Below are 19,000 nucleotides of genomic sequence, written 5' to 3' on the forward strand. Positions count from 1 at the left end.
AATGTTTATTTCGTTCGTATGAGAAATTGGTAGATAAATAAGATGATTGGGTGTTTCGTCAATTGCGTAACCAGGATCAACATCGACGGCAAATTCGTATATCGTATTAGATGGTGTGTCGTTATAGAAGGCTCCAAACGTAATGTTGCTATTCATGTGTATGGTGCGTACTTTAATGATATCTAAAGGTAAATCGGATGCGTAATGCAAGTTGGGTTTGAGAAGAGTAGATGAAAAGCCCAGTATGTGAGCCAAGCTATTTGCAGGTGGGAAATCAATTGAGTGTTTCAAACAAAATATTTCGCTTTTCAGCGTATTATCGTTCGGTTTGAGATAGAAAAATTCCTGAGGATTTTCCTTGTACGTTTTAGGCACAATAAATTTGCTTATCAAAGCTTCAATGTCACCAATTTTGTAAGATCCAGAAGGGATATCGATACTTTTTTGTTTAGTTTTGTCATCGTTTTCGTAATAATAGAATGTCGTTCCTTCTTCAATGTTCGGTATACTGTTGTACGAATGGAAACTGAGCAAAGCCAAACTGTATTCTGAATCGGAATCCAATTGAATGGGTGGATTGAAATCAATGAAAATTATCGAAGAACGACTCGTTAGAGTTAATATCATAGACATGACTGATACATTTCCCACATGTACACACCTTAAAAAAATGAATTGAAAACAATAACAATATTTTGAATCATTTATTCCTACAATAATAACATTCTCTTCGTGAGCTAACAGGACCATAATATATTGCATTTTGTAGCGATGACGCAGTTGACACCACCTTATGTCGATAATGGATTAAACATGGTAAACGAATCTGCAAAGCGAATCGATATTGTTAGTCCTTTGGTAATCTATGCCAAACATCTAATAATTCCCAATCAAATAATCAATCGAAAGAGTTTTCAATTCAGCTTCGGTTAAATCCCGTATTACTCTTAACGTTTTTGCAGTCATTATGAAGTAGAAACTGAAGGCACAGATGTCCGCAATTACTCTGGTCAAAATTTTGATACCGATCATTGTTATATGTAATCGTTATACCCCTTCCAAAATATCGCACCAATTCCATCGGAGGTTTGAGATTACCGAAACTATCAAAATATTGTACAGCATTGCCGTTTTTAATGTAAGCTACCCAATGAGTGCCTTTATTCAATCGAGAATACAAGTTCAATACAGCACATTCTCGCGGCTGAGGACCACAAGTTGGCAACGCATCACGCATAAAGACTTAACGAAAATGTGGTATTTTCAATTGATGGGCACGCTTTTGAATTTTCGAATTATATAATGCTCTATGGGGTAGCTTCAGCAGGAGTTTTTTTATTGCTTTTTCAAGTAAAGGCCTCGTCCTCTGCGTTGATATTGTTTTTTTAGAAACAGACCAAATCCCCGAGGTGTTTTGCGCAAGTACAAACCGGAACCCGAATGTTCCATAGCTTTATTGTGACGTTGATCTTCTTCGAGTTTTTTTTGGCATTTTTTGCATCTATCACTGTTTTTGCGATGGCGCTCGCTCCGCCTACCAACGAACCCAAAGCTGAAAGGACTACAAATATGGCTCTTAGTGGTAGGATTCCTCCAGATTTTGCTTCGAATGGAATAACTCTCGGTATACGTATCTTCTTACGTCCTCCAGCTTTATGGACAGCCATTTTTGCTACCTTAAGAGCCGATGCCGCAGATTTCTTCACGTCATTCGTCATAGGCTTCCAGTTTTTAATTATATTTTGCAAAATGCTGCATCGAAATGATTTCACACCCATTCCTAATTTCCGTTTGGACTTCATTATTCCGGTGACGAATAGAGCGCTCGCCAAGTGTTTAGATTTCACTCATTGCCACGTATTTTCTTCGAGAACTTTATCAGCTCGATGTCTAGCTTCAAGACACGTATCTTGCGAATATGCCAAGTCGTGTTGTTCACAAACCGAGTCTAGTGGATTAATACCAGGATCGCCTCGTGCAAATCGTTGTTGTAGTTTCGTACCAGGACCGCAATACTGATAGTCAGGTAAGTGTAATCCGAATGGTAGCTTATTGATTAGCGTATTGACGATACCTTCTCCGTGATAAGTCAACATATGGAATGATGGATGACGTCAATGTGAACGCTACATATTGAAGTGAATCTACCGATCATCGATCACAACGTGGAAGTCGTTCCGCAAGACAATACATTACCCATAGACAACTTGGACTATTTGGATGATGGCGTCAAGTATCGAAATAAACATGACAAGTTGTTGCTCAATTCGTTTCGCGCCGTCATATGTGGTCCGTCAGGGTGTGGAAAAACCAACACAGCACTATCGATATTATTTCATCCGAATGGAGCCAAATTTGAAAATATCTACGTGTACTCAAAGTCATTGTATCACCCCAAGTATCAGTTGCTTCGAGAGATATTGGAAAAAACCAAAGGAGTCGGTTATTTCCCATTTCGAGACAACTAAGAAATTCTCAGTCCAGAGGCGGCTGAACGAAATTCCATATTCATATTCGATGATGTAGCCTGCGATGGTCAGCAGAAAATTCGCGAATATTATTTTCATGTGCCGATATAAGGACATTGATGCCATCTATCTGTGTCAGACGTATTCCAAGATACCCAAACAATTGATACGCGACAATTGCAACATGCTTGTATTGTTTAAACAAGACGAAATGAATTTGAAACATGTATCTCCACGTATCTCCAGACATGTCTTTCGATTAATTCAAGAGAATGTGTGCCGAATGTTGGCGGCGCGACAAGTATGGAACTTTTATCATTGACAAGGAATGTGATTTAAATACGGGGCGATATCGAAAAGGCTTCGACAAATACATAAGTGTATGTGAATAGAGATGGAAACGTTATTTGTCAATATGAAACCGCTCAGTTGAGAAGTCGATGTTGTGCGCAAGAACAAAATTAACGAAATTTCAAAAAGTATAAGAAAAAAGTATCTAGCTCTGAAATTGGGAAAGTCTGAAAAGGATGAGTCGTTTTAAAAGTTTTTTCAACCTATATCGAAACCACTGAAGGATGTAACTGAAATCTCTAAAAAATCGGTAGACCATTTGAGACAACGTAGTGGTGTCAGTAAGAAGGAAGAGAAAGAGGAAATGAAGAAGGAGCCGTTTGATCAATCTCGAGCATTTGAAGAAACACAATTCTTACTACTTGAAAATGTTGCTGAAACGGGAAAGGATTATGATGAGGTATTTCACGAGTCGCCTCCACCACCACCACCATCAATGGAAAATATTTCACAGGAGAGTATGATGGAGGACCTGAAGCAATATCCACCCATATCCCACAAATATGTCATGCAACATCGGGCTGAAAACGATTCGATTGATAAAATATACGGATCAGTTTATGACGAGTCCTCTTCAAAATGGATCCTCGGTAGAAAGTACATTGACTTTCATAAACTTAGAAATATCACAACTGAAGACTCTCTCTCAAAGGAACTCCAGGACTATATAATTTAATTTTCCTCGATGAACCTGAAGACTATAATGAAGAGGATCGAGCCTCTTATAAACCTCTTTTAGAGGTAACGCAAACCCACCTGAATGCCAGAGGATCCATGAAGGGAACTCAAAAATGGAAATGGTCCGATGTAATTAGACCCATATTTCGTACTGAAACACTTGGTAAGGGTTTCGATAATCTAGTGAGCAATGAAGAAGTTGGTTCGAATATTGCACTCGACAGACATCGTTGGATATATAATGAGAAGCCCTTCGAGTATGTGTATTGGGACGATCCGAACGAGATATGCGATAGATTCAAGCTGCTTAAAGCTTCGAAAGGAACTAGAAATTATTCTTCTCACGACAACGAAATTTCAGCTATATTCAATGATCTCAGGGAAGCCAACATTATTCAATAATAAACAATTCAATATGAGATGTATTTTATAGTAATAAAAATGTAATGCGATAAAACATTCATTTTTGTCTCGAAAAAGGCGTTGAAAATTTCGCAAAATTTCGATGCTTTAAAATAGGCAGTTTTGTCATTTGAATCGCATTGAAAAAAATGCATTTTTTCAAGTCTCATTTCTTTTAAAAACCCATATGATTTGCATTGTAATGCGTCATGGAAAATGATGCAGAAATGACATGAGAATTGCTTCAAAATAATGTCAAAAATTTTGCGCGATAAAACGTACATTTATGCCGCGATTATCAAATGAAATATTTCGCAAAATTTCAATGTGGTCATTTGAGTTGCGAAAACCACATTGAAAAAACACATATTACTAGAGTTATATCTGTGTGTGTCCATTTTCATTATGACTATCGACAAGTTTGGGCTTAGCTCAAATAGGAAACGAAAGCATTCTACAACACCATCAGTAGTCAGTGGCTTGCTACATACACCTGATGATGACATTGATTTCGATAATTTGAAATTGTGTAATGTGAAAAAACCTACGAACGCATAAGATGCAGTCAACAAAGAGTACGTGGATGAAGTTGAGAAAAACCTCACTGCTTCCATAAGAAGAGATATGAATTGGAAATATGTGATTAGAAATGAAATCGATATCGAACGTATCGGCAACGATTTATCAAAGGGATTGAAAGAACTCACCAGTTTGATTCACGAAAAGAGTGCCAACATTTTGCTATCTATGCAGCAAACTGATATTTTGACCGAGAAAATGGATGAAGAATTGAAAAAATTCAGATCAAACATCGAATCGCAAATATCTACATTGGTTCTGAATGTTAAAAATTTGGAGCTCGCCATTTAAAGAAGAAAGAAAGAAAAAATCTAACTCCAATGTAATAAATTGAATTGTTCCACATAATGCACAGTTATGGCCTCCAAAGACAAGATTCAACTTGTCCATGAACAATTAGGACGTTGAAAGAAAGACTTTTCAAATATTTCAATTTGGATGACACCTACAAGTGGTTGAATGTCTTGCCTGAAATCACAAACTCCTACAATGATACGCCACACTCAAAGACGGGCATACAACCCTCGAAAATTATCGAAACCAACGAATAACAAATTCTCAAATCGACATACACCCATATGAAAATACTTGGGCAGATAAAATTCAAAGTCGGCGATGTTGTGTGAAGGAACATTTCTTTGATTCACAAATCGATGACTATGTAGACGAGTTTGATCGAATCACAACACGTTGCAGGGATTACATTTACGTCACACAATACATCGAAAGTAATACCAAACAAGTTTCCATTTCCAAGGATATCACGAACATGGAGCTATTTCAACAAGGTTTAAACGATATCCTGAACATCCATATGGAGGTGTTGTCTGATTGTATCGCTATGCTGGATGCCATAAACTTTTGTGACTATTATCGAGGTATTTTTAAAATTATTCAATCATGGTTACGTGGAAATAAAACCCCTCCTCAAAATACAACATTGAAAAACTACACATATTTGAATTATGAAAATGGTACAATAAAAAACTACATATATTTGAATTATAAAAATGATACAATAAAAAACTACATATAATGGATTGTTCAAATACAGTAAAAATGGTATTTTCTGGTTGTACTTTATCGCATATTGATAAAGTTCGAGAAATTTTCTCCTAATATATTATATTTGACATAATTTTGAATTACTTTTTCTGTCAATTGTAGAAGTAATGGTGAAAATGCAAAGTTGTGCGTGTAAAATAATAAATATTATACAAAAACCGAAATACTCAAAAAAATGTATGTGTACCTTGTATTAGCTACAAATTTACATTTCAAAAAATTTAACCAATCAGAATCGGTAAAATGGTAATTTTTTCTCATTTGTTTTTCATCAGTAAAATTTTGGAAAAGTTGATTAAATCAAGAATCTTAGATTTTCTGAAAAAATTCGATGTCATCTCAAAAAACCAATACGGATTTATGGAAGGAAAGTCGACGCAAGATGCAATCGTGAACTTAACTTCAAAGATATACAAAGCTATTGATTCTAAAGAACCTGCAATATGCATATTTCTTGACCTTGCGAAGGCTTTTGATACTGTCAGCCACACGGACTTATTAGAAACCCTAGAAAACATTGGATTTAGGGGAAACGCACATAAACTCCTGAAAAGTTATTTGGAAGAGAGAAAACAATGTGTAAAAATTGGAAATATAATGAGTAGGGAGAGAAATGTTCAATATGGTGTTCCTCAGGGAACAGTTGTCGGTCCAATACTGTTTTTAATTTATAATAATGACATTTTCAACTTGCCTGTAGATGGTGAAATAAGTTCATTTGCGGATGACACAGTTATACAGAACAGTAACTGGTTCAGTCTGAAACAAAAAATTATTAAATCATTTCCTATAGTAGTAGATTTCCTAAGGAAAAAATTACTCACCATAAATTTGAAAAAAACCATTTATGTACCCTACACGAGCTACGAATGGAACTTACCCCCATTCACGAAAATAGAGTTTGAACATGTAGATGAGATGATGTTAATTAAATCAGATAAGAAAGTTAAGTTTCTAGGAATATATCTTGATTGCCACCTAAAATGGAACGATCAAATTGAAAATGTCATAAAAAAAGTAAGATACTGCTTACCCAAATTTCGATATTTAAAAAAATTTTTTGATATTAAACATTTGAAAATAATGTACTATGTCTTAATACAAACTCATTTGATTTATGGTATCATAGTATGGGATGGAGCCACGAATTTATATATGAGACACTTGGAAATCACACAAAAATGGATTTCAAAGGTAATCACTGGAAACGGTTACAGATATTCTAGTGATCAGCTTTTTAAAGATGCTGAAGTACTAGATATTCATCAGTTATTTGTTCTGTATCTGGCATTATACCAACACAGAAATGCATATAACACCATAAACATTGAACATAGTTATCCGACTAGATACAGAGAATGTTCCCTAAATATACCCCGTATGCAATAGGACAGAGATGTCATTTATATCTTGCACCAAAGATTTATAATATTTTGCCATACTCATTTAAAATACTCAACTCGGTATCTCTATTCAAGTCTAAAGTACGGAAATGGTTAATGAGTAAACCGCGCAATGCAATCCATAGTCCTATTGACCTGAAAAATAACTAACATTGCATTATTCACAATATTAGGACACAATTAAACGTAATATTATTCTTCTTTTTTTTCAATAATTATTAAACCTTATATTAACATATTTCATCAACATATTAACATATTTCTACATCATTTATATATACATACTTTTATTTATTTCAATTACATAGGTAGGTACAGCATTAATCCATCGATTTTGAAACGATTATGAGAAATCAACGCACAGGATTTCCTTTGTGGGTTTCTTGAATTTGTTCAAAATAAATTAGGATCATTGTAACCAATGTATTGTATCAATGTATTTTACATATTATTCGTGCCTGTAACAGTTTATTTTATGTCTTTGCCTGGATAAATTCATTATTATTATTATTATTATAATTCTCCAATACAATTTATATTTAGTATTTCTTTGATTTTTTTTGTTATATTGAAATAACAAGTACTTGGCATATTTTCACAATACCAAATTTCAATTCCTAGTTTTTCATTAGCACAAAATCTATGAATATTTCCAACAGCCCCAAAAATTTTATTTGCAGCCAATTCTTGCAAAGTTGGTGGACTTCTACCGCTGTTGAAAATTTTCAGAATAACATGTCTATCGAGCATATTCAAACTAGAACAAAAAAAATCCAAATGATAACCTTATTTCAAACTACAATGCCCCCAAGGTGATTTATCGAATGATTTGGGGATGAGATGACATTTGTCGTCATACGGACCAAGGGCTATTTTTGTCTGCTCTATACTGAAAACATTATGAGCAAATGATCTTATTGTGCATTGTGTGATATTCTTCTGCTTGAAATTCTTCAATCAATCTACGTAATCTTCAAAGATCAATTTATTTTTAACGACACCATATTTCACTCCCTTTGTCTTTGTAACAACTTTACAACCCTGCACTTTGTAGGTCTACATTTTTGAACGCAGTCCTGCAAAATGCGTGATGATTTTGCCGTTTGCTTCATCTTTCATGAGTCCGGATACTTTTTTATTTCCAAGGGATATTCTTCTCGTTATATGTCGAATAATCAGAAGTGTCAAATTTTGAAATGTTTTTTTGATAATATCTTTATACACATCGTCATACGGTAGCTCATAAATGAATCTGTCTGTATCTGTATACATTAATTTGCATTTTTTCATGCTCATAGTGGGTAACATAAATTCGTAATGAAATTGAAACATCCATGTTTTTGACAAATCCAAAATTGCCATACCCACATACATCGGTTTATTAAATATAAGTTTGGCCTTTTTCAATACGATAGCCATCAAGTTTGAATCGAAAATTGTACGATTATGAAATCGAGGGCTGGAAAGGAGATTTTTGGCACCAAATCTGCCCTCGTAAGAGGACACTAATTTCACTATTCGGTGCAACCAGATGTTTTCCATGGTTTTCCCAAAGATGGCATTGTTGCCTAATTTGAATTGATTTTGTTCGAAAGACGTTTTGGCTGCAGTCCTCAATCGAGTATTCAATTCAATATAGGGACGCAGCCATGCAGATTGTTTTAATTTCATAACTTTATGAATTTCAGTTGATTTCAATCCATGCTCCAGAGCCTGTTTCAAATTTCTATAGTGTAACGTATACTCTGTTTCATTATAGAGAGTTGGCATCAGTTTCGTCGATTTGGAATTTGATGGAGCGCGGTGCTCGGGAAAAAAATTGAAAATCTTTGTGTAAATCGTGAAATCCCTCAAGGTACTCCAAATCAACTTGTGAAATATATCCTGGATTATCATCGGGAATTTGAGATACATCAATATTCGTATCGACCCATTCGAAGCCTCCATATGGCAAATATTGTGACATTGCCCACTCATACAAGTTATTTACATCGAAATACATTATGTATTTGGATGGTTTCGTTGGATCGTATGTTGGCATATACTTGTTATTGGCTTTCGAATATCTATTACAACAAACTGAAATTCCACCTCTTATACCCTTTTCCACAAACATAACCATATCGACGTCTTTTAAAATTCGCAGTTCACAACCTGTATATTTCAACATACAATCCCACGTGTACCCCGGCATAGTATAATACCACGCAGGGTCTAGCCCATATGTTTTCAAGTCAATTTCGCGAAAGTTTTCAAAAACGTCTGCCAAAAGCAATATATCAGTTCGCATGTATGAATCGCTGTATTCCCCCAAAGTTTTGATATCGAATAGATGCCAAACGCGTTGAGCATGAGCATACTTTGCATCATCAATGTCACAATCGTTTAATTTATTATAAAAATGTTTTTTGGATGGTAACTCATTGTCGCGAAATTTTTTCACACCGTCCACATAATTGTATGGGAATACGCCTTTCTTAGTGAGAAGCTCAAACTTCTCATCGTCCAATTCTGCAAATTCCTTTTTCAATATTTTCAAATTCTTAACATCCAGTGTGGAAACTAATTCATCGAAACTGGCTCTCATAAAACAATAAGAATCTATAAATCTGAATTTGATGTTAGTTTCATTATCGTATTGGGTGAAAGAAATATATTTTTCATTGTTGATGGGAAGTATGCTCACAATTCCTTTTTTTGCTACATCTCTTATAATGAAATGACTAGCATATCCCCTCAAATTGTGGAATGTAATGGGTACAATAAAGAGCTTCTTGAACGATAAATTGCAAGCTTGATGAATAAGTCCCCTAAACAAGCCTGAAAAGTGACAATGATCTCTGACGATGATGTCTTTTTCGGCAAAAAGGTTTCTCACATATATGACATACCTTGGCAGTGACAATATTAGGAGGACATATCATCAGTTCGATATTCCTGATTTTTGACTCAACGAATTTTGCAATGATAGCCATTTCATGGGTAAACCATTGTATGCAATCGTCACCTCGATGGCTATTAAATTTGAACAAACTGTCAACATAAAAACATTTCAAGTAGTAGCCTACACTGAACGCTTTATATTTTTGAAATTTTCTACATTTGTCCGAAATCTTTTTCTTGCAATTTTCGAGGATTGATTCAAAATCATCGTATAAAACAAAAGGACATTTTGTTTATATACATAATTTCGGAATTCAACATGATCAAATTTTGGAAATGAAATTTTACACTCGTTTACATTCTTACACAGAAAAATATGTTCATCCAATTTCTGCTGACTTGAAAAATAATTGATACATCGATCACAGAAAAACTTTTGTCCGTAGATGCATGCTTGTTTGCAATTTCCTTGGGCAAACGTAGGAATGACGCATCGTTGCCCATTTTATATTCATTGATTGCTACCTCAAGCAGAAGAATTTTAATCAATGCACAACCAGAGTCTCTTTCCTGAAATTCATTCACCTGTCCTCACTCTACCTTGGAAAATTGCATTTACATTTTCCCATTTAACTCTACTGTTTCGTTTCGACCCTGATCCAATATACTTATCGTTTTTCATAACATTTATTATACATCTAATGCATTCCAATTCCCCAATTATACTGATGATTTTCTTTTTTTCTTCTACTGAAAATTTTATTTTTTTCATTGACAACTCACATTTTCTAATATGTCTACTAATCAAATTTAACGACGTTTGTGCAACAGAACTTGAATAATTTTGTTTAATAACTTCAAACAATTTATCAATTTGCGATATAGTTTTTGAAAACACCATTTTCAACTTACAAAAAAGTTTTTCCTGCGTCGAATACACAAATGAATGCTTGCTGAATGCTGCAAACGGAAGTTCGAAGTACTACTCGGTAGAAAAATCAATTGCAAATCGCACATCTTACTACCTACAAAGAAAAACAAATGAAAAACAACAAAACTAACCTCAATTTTCTACAATTTGGAAAGATGTTGCAGGATTGGCTTTCCCCGTATTGATCAGCCCTTTGAACACGATGGCGTACTTTTTTTTTCGAAATGATTTATGAATCCCTCGTAGGTCTTTGTTATTCTCTGCGGTAGAAACGTTATATGTTTCTCCAACTCGAGCAGTCTTTCCAAATTTCGTCTGTACGATTCGAGCTGAGAAAATTTTCTGCGGCTCTCCTAGCGGAATAGGTTTCTTATTCTCTGTGTCTACAAAAGAAATGAGAGAAAATGAAATTTTTTTTGCACAAACACACGCAATTTAGAATGAAAATTCAAAAAACTTCTTACGGAAAACGAAATATTTTGGTTTTGAAATGAAAAACACACAATTTTGAGCAAAATTTTGAAGACTGTCCGAAATAATTATAAGTACGTACAGACATCTTGGAAAACGAAATATTTTGGTTTTGAAATGAAAATGAAATTTTTTATCTGCACAAAAACATGCAATTTTAAACAAAAATTTTGAAAACATGTTACAGAAAACGAAATATTTCGAATTGAGAGAAAATGATTTTTTTTTTCGATGACACAATTTTGAGCAAAAATTTTGAAAATATTTTACGGAAAATGAGATATTTCGAATTGAGAGAAGATGAAATTTTTATTTGCAAAAACACACACACAGTTTCAAACAGAAATTTTGAATACATTCTGAAATTATTATAAGTACGTACAAACACCTTGGAAAACAAAATATTCCGGTTTTGAAATGAAAAATGAAATTTTTCGATTACACCAACACTGTAGTACACAATTTTGAACAAAAATTTTGATATCATTCTACGGAAAACGAAATATTTTGGTTATTTAATGAAAAATGGAATTTTTCGATTACACACACACAATTTTGAGCAAACATTTTACAGAAAACGAGATATTTGCAAAAACGCACACACAGTTTTGAACAAAAATTTTGAATACTTCAATACTTACAAACACCTTGGAAAACGAAATCTTTCGGTTTCGAAATGAAAATGAAATTTTTCGATTACACACACGCAATTTTGACCAAAAGTTTTGAAGACTTTCTGAAATAATTATAAATACGTACACACACACACACACACACACACACACACACACACACACACACACACACACACACACACACACACACACACACACACACAATTTTGGAAAACGAAATATTTTGGTTTTAAAATGAAAAATGAAATTTTTTGATTAAGCCAACACTGTACTACACAATTTTGAACAAAAGTTTTGAAAGCTCTTCAGTTTGAATCATTTCACTGAGTTTAGCAAATAAAATACATGATAAGACATTGTTTTCAAGACAAATTTCTTACTTACATCTTTTTATTGAAGGTAATGCACACACAAACGCAAAAGAAGCACAGTTACAACTGATGAGGTAACCGTTTTCATGCAAATGGCCCACTAACCGTAGCAAGCATCTGCCTCACACTTCACCATATCATATTTCATCCTCGACTCGAAATGTGAAATAAAACGAATATTTGTGAATATTCAAATATTCATCATTTGAACCAAATTATACATATTTCATTCAGTTTCATAATTATTTCTTGAAAAACTGTAATCAAAATACAAGCTAATATCGTAGATACTATAATGAGAATTCTATGAAGGTCAAATTCCATTTGTGAGTTCTTTTTGGTTAGCCTTGCGTGTTCTGGAATGAATTCGACAGTTTTTGTATCAATTTTTCGAACATCGTGGAATATCAGCCTCAGTTTATATTTGAAGGAGGTATTTTTCGGGACTTTGCTTGCAAAAACTGCCAATTGGTCGTCATTGATAAATGTCAACTCATCAATTTCCATTGTGTTCTATTGAATCCATGATCAAAATTATTGAGCTTCACACAAATTGGCATGAATTTAACGCCCTTCGGTACGTTCACATACAAAATGTTATTTATTATTGCAGTTAAAATCACAAAATCTAATCTCAGCATTGGCGGCGACATAATCTACGTTGTGAGGTTGAATTCTTCGCAGCCCATATCTCGTTTGAGGCACTTCTCGATCGAACACTCTTTCTTGAATATTTGAATTATCTAACCTATCCAAAACAATCTTTTTTTATTCGAAAAATTGAATGGCTTTCTTTAATTCTTCAACATGTTTACAAAACTCTCCAACTTTCCGTCTGTATTCTTCAGATATCATTTCATCACTAAATATTTCAACTGTTTAACGACATTAACATTTTTCGAAAAAAATAATATCACCATCCCGCGTGTTTTCTTTACCCCACTCCCCCATTTCCCAACTAACACGAAAAAACGCATCTGACGTATTTTGAAATGTCATTGCTGAATACCCCCATTGCCCCATTTTCAAACGTTTTCCATTGGGATCGCACGCTAGAACGTTAGGCCCCCACCTGGCATGTTTTTATTTCAGTTGAGACACCCTGTACACATTGAAGAATCGCACGCCAAAACGATAGAGCCTCGTTAAATGTCATGTTTTTAAAAAGACGTATTTTGAGACACCCTGTACACATTGGCGTCATGTTTTTTTTCTATTACGTTGGCAGCCATGTTTTTTTCTTTAACGCCCGTGGCCATGTTTTTTTCTTCAATCCGATTTTTCGTTTATTATTATTATTATATAATTATTTTCCACGCTGACGTATTTGAGACACCCCTTACATGTTTTTTTCTATTACTTTGGCAAACATGTTTTTTTTCTTTAACGCCCGTGGCCATGTTTTTTTTTCTTTAATCCGATTTTTCGTTCATTATTAATATTATACAGTTATTTTTGTAATTCCACCAAGCCGTTATCTATCAAATGAATCTATTCGATGCTCATTCCATCCTTCTATGCGTCGATCACGTCGCACACATCTCTTTCCCACTCACTACCGTAAGTACGTCCCCTAGGGAATACGTAATAGAACTCTCGTATCCCCTCTACTGTCGACAACTTCGATTCTCATCTTTGAGGCTAAAATGACAAATGCCGAATTAATTTTTCGGGCTGTTTTGGCCGCGCTATGGTTCAATTTGAATTCATAGAGAAAAATTGTTCAAAACTGATAAACTGAAAAGATGCAAAAAATTAAAATTTGTAAAAAATGAACAGCTTCAACAGAATTTTCTATCAATCAAAAAAAAAAAAAGTATATAACATGACACATTAGAATAAATATTTATTGAGATATGAAGCTACAAAAACACATGATATTAAAACGGACAAATGTTTTGAAACAACTAATAATGAGATGAAGTTGGAAGTTTTTTTCGTTTTCTCCGTGGCACAGAAAAATGAACATCATGGAATCTTTACCTTTCTTTGTGTAGCACAAAAGGTACACTCCAATGCTAAGTTTGACAACTATTACTTCCTATTAGGATTATTGACATAAATGAAGTAATAGTAGTATTAGAAAAAATCAATGAAAAGTATGTGAATTCTATTTGAAAAATTGCAAACATCGTCTTTCGTCTTCCATAACAAAAATTATTTGGCAATAAATAACGCCATAGTACCGATATATTGAATAAAATGGCTCCTACAGTGTTATTTTGAAAGTATAGAGTCACTTGTGTTAAATCGTTCAGAAAAGAATTTTATATTTCATCGAATGATCATTTTCCATTGAAGCAAAATAGCCATTCAGTTATTCTTCTATGAAAGAAACTTAATCCCTCAAACAACGCCGTAACCAAATTTCAAAAACCAAACATGAAATGATATCAGAATTTAAGGTAGCATCTGAATATGTAATGATATACAGGGCGTTCTATTTCAAAAAATGGAATTTTGGTCTGTAGCACCTACACCAAACACCCTGTATATTTGAAACTTATATCAAAATATAGCTCTCATGAACTCCTAAAACTTTTGTATGAAACATTTTTGTGTATCTCCTTCAACAAACCAGATATTGCCTGTCACATAAAATGTGGGACACCCGGTATACGAAAACATTCGACGTCCTCTCAAATCCAACCCTCCAAAGAAAATGTAGATTGAATCTTCTTACGTTCGTATGAACAAGAAGAACCAATCAATCGGTTTTGTTTTGTGTGTTTAACATAAAATATGTCAGATCTCTCCAACCGCATTTTTATTGCAAGTAAATGGAACAGATGAAGGTCCAATTCTTTTTAGGAATTAAATGAAAAGGGTAGACTTTTTAGGAATATTCTCGTCATAATTGCACCTTGAAAGATTTCATTCAGATGAATTATGAGCTCTTATGAATTTCTTTTCGATTTCAACTCGAAAAATTAATCTTTCAAAAATTATTCAGAATGTGTGTATGATTCGAATACTGTAAATGTAGAGTAGATTATTTTTAGGCTATGTGTGTTTCATAAGTTGAATATCTCTTTTCAAGTCCTCATTCATAAGTGATATAGTGAAAATATCTTTTTTTATTTCGAATATCTTAGAGAACTTTATTATTTTTAGTTTCGTAACAAGTCCTTTGAGAAATATTCCACATATCCATTCAATAAGTATCAATTGAGTCAGGAATGTAGAATATTTGATTAACCACTTCCAAGATTCTCTCAAAAATCTCATTTCTTGAAACTGTAATTATAATGCTACTTCAGACCAGATCTTCTGTAAAATAAAAAACTAGGTATTAAATAGCATGGTGATTCGCCAAGTGGTTCCACAAGGTACTGCATTGGGACCACTTTTGTGTACATTGTATACCTCCAATTTACATAATCATCTGACATATTGCAATTACCACATGTTTGCTGATGACACGCAATTTTTTTATGCATTTAAATAATATAAAATTCAATCGTGATTTATAAGTCGTCCTCGATCCTTCCAATGATCATCTTGTGTCTATAAATTATAATAAATCTTCTTTGCTTTCCTTCATGGACCTGAAGATGGAATAAATATGAGGAAGAGAAATCCACCACCTTCTTCTCTTACGATATTCACTTTGTTATTTTCAATATTTTTTTGTTAAATATGAGATTAGATAATGGATATATAATACAATGGATGAAGTGTCAGTACAAATGAATTATTGATAATCAGGAAATAATAATAATATACATCGATAATATAAATATTCCTGATAATAACTGGGTACAATTGAGCTAACTGAGCATGTATTAGACAGAAACCATTTTTATACTGTCGTAAAATAGGCAATTCTAGAGTCTCTCATCTATCTATATCAAAATTTTTCACATTAAATTGAAAAGTTTAATGCATGACGTGAGTGACTAATAATGAAAAATCCATTTGAGTCCTTTATTAGGTGAAATTTTCATGGCTTACTTTGAGTATAAAGTCTATAATGATCGGTTGATCACTTGTTTTTTATACTGTTTTACTGGTTCAATTTGATAGTCGGGCAAGTTTGTCAAATTTGTAATTGCCTTCATTTTCAGTCTCCTGAAATCGAGATAATAATTTATTGATTTTTCTAGACTTGACAACTATCATTGAATATTTTTTCATAAAACATCTCATAAGAACATTATCATACATAAATCCTCGACACATCCCTCTCAGCTGAAAGTACCAGCATTCAATAGTTTGCTTCACAGACTATTGAATATTCATTCATTTATTCAGCCACATTACAGAATATTAATCTTTTTGTGCTAGGTCCAGGACATAGCATAATACAATAAAATAAATTCAAATATACATTCAAAAAGAGACTACAATTTGAGATTTGAAATGTATTGAACAATTGAATAAAACAAAAACAAGTGAAATAAAAGTCAAAAGAACAAAATCATAACATAAGAAAATTTCCACATCCACATAAATGATGAAGGAAAATGTCAAAATTTATTTTATTTCAACAATGCAGCCTAGGTACGTATCATAAGGTTTATTATAAAAGTATCACTGACAATAAAAATCCATTATAGTTCAAATATAAGAAATTGAATTGAAAAAGTCATCGACTGAGGACGAAACGTCTTTATATATTTCATTTTATATATTTCTTTAATTTCTAATTATTTCAAATTAAATTGGGTGGATAGTGCTCCCCGATGACATGTGGTGTAGTGATGTGTTTGTTATGACACTATGTAGTTTCCCATGAACTCACACCTGCCTCCAAATACTTTCCCGCCGAGTAGAAGCAGTGTGACATCATATGCAGAGACTTGGACTGTCGGAAAACAGTGTGTATCGCCTCTGTTTGATAAATGATGAAACAGCAGAGCACATATTTTGTGCCTCCCCGCTGGGGACCGAATCAGGTTCGGCAGACCCGTACTCTTACCATCTGACCTGAAAGACCAGTCATCATACAAACTAATCGGCTTCGTTAAGAAGCTGGGTTTTTTGGTCGAGTGTGAATAGGTGTGAGCCACAATAAACCCTTGCAGGTTTCGGTGGAGGGTCGAATGGACTCAGTCACATTGGAACTAACATACACCGTAATTAATGTGAGAGTGAAATAAGCCAAAGTAGACTGTTTTCAAAGCTGTCAGGTTAGCAAATTTGTTCAATTTCCGTAATATGAAGAGAATTGAGTTAATTTTTTTACTTAGGTGCTCAATATGCGCTGACCATAACAATTCCAAGTAGTTTAACTTTTGAACTGTTGGCAATCGTATTGTTGATTGAAAAAACAATATTTTGAGTTTTGTTTTTATTGAGTTTCAAGCAATTAGAAACGAACCATGTTTCAGCTTTTCTCAAAAAATCATGCGAAGTTTTCACTGTCGGAAAGTAATTCTCAGAGCAGCGTTTCATCTAACAAATTGGTCTCAACAACGGTTACAAGACCAATCCGAAAAAATTCACTTGAACAACGCTTCAGTTACAAATAATAATATTTCTGTGACACACGTACAGAAATTTAACTTTTTCCATTGATTTTGAATATGCCAAGTTAATGACTGATTGGACTCTTCAGTGGTTCAGATTGTTTGTCTCATATAGAATATTATGAGAGTTTTTTCCCAACAACAAACCGTTACTTCAACACCTCGACAAGAATTTTGATCACCAAGTGGTCATACTTTCTCTTGAAACACATATCGAGGTGGTAAAATAACGGTTTGGTGTTGGGAAAAAACTCCAGTAATATTCATTACTACCCCAAAGGTTCCAAACAGTGTATCACATGTCTCGTAGAGAGCCTGTAATATTGAGCCCATTTTGATGAATGCCCTGTCAAACTATTCTTATTATATATTATACGAACAAATTCAATATAACGGATGTTTCACCTTTAAAATTAATATAAATACATAACTGTTACTAGTTAACAATCTTTCTTTTAGACGAAGGTTTCATTCATGCAGTCGAGCCACGTTAAAATTAAACGAGTCTCAAGCACACTGCTGTTTAGGCCGGATCTTTCCTGCACTTTTTTAGAAACCGGTGTGTAAGTGATATACAAGATTGGTTTCATCATGGTTCTTCTGCCGGATGAACGAAAAATATCTGCAAGACTAACCTCTGTGAGGTATCTTGCATAATTGTCTGTCGAATATAACGAATATAATTCAATGTCCAGCGTGTTACTAGCCAAGACAGTAATTGTTTTTAACGCTTGGGGCGTTGATCACCAGATGGAGCTGTTATTAGTTAACAATCTTTCTCTTAGACGAAGTTTTCATACATGCAGTCGATACACATTGAAATCCCAAGCAAACTGCTGTTTGTGTCGCATCTTTCCTGTACTGATGAGAGGTAATAGTTCGAACCGGTCTGTTAGTGACCTACTCGATTCGTTTCAGCATGGTCCTACTGCTGAAGACTAACTTCTGTGAGATATCTTGCATAAATGTGTGTCGGATATAATTCGATGTTCAGCGTGGTATTAGCCGTGAAATAAGTTGTTTTCCGGCAGGTCTATACCAAAATCTACTGTGTAGGTTAATTGGAAAAGATAAATATTTTTATATTCAATTTCGAAATATTTATTTTCTCATATGGTACTACAATATTAAAATATACCAAGTGACATAAATACGTATGATTTTATAAATCTACCACGAAAGGATTCACAATCTAATTGTTTTCAGGTTCTGTTTTTTAAAAAACATATCATCTTTATTATTTTTTTTTTCATTTGTTCCTATCATTTTTATTATTTGCATATAATAGTTAT

The 19,000-nt window shown here is 33.8% G+C and overlaps 1 protein-coding gene across 2 annotated transcripts in view; it reads left to right on the top strand.

Moving 5' to 3' along the window:
- Positions 1-19,000, top strand: part of LOC111511924 (follistatin-related protein 5) — a 673,378-nt gene that overhangs the window by 611,547 nt on the left and 42,831 nt on the right. The window lies entirely within an intron of this gene.

The sequence above is a fragment of the Leptinotarsa decemlineata genome, unplaced genomic scaffold, assembly GCF_025532065.1.
Source record: "Leptinotarsa decemlineata unplaced genomic scaffold, Ldec_3_MD MMD2_tig00026317_RagTag_RagTag, whole genome shotgun sequence".
Lineage (NCBI taxonomy): Eukaryota > Metazoa > Arthropoda > Insecta > Coleoptera > Chrysomelidae > Leptinotarsa > Leptinotarsa decemlineata.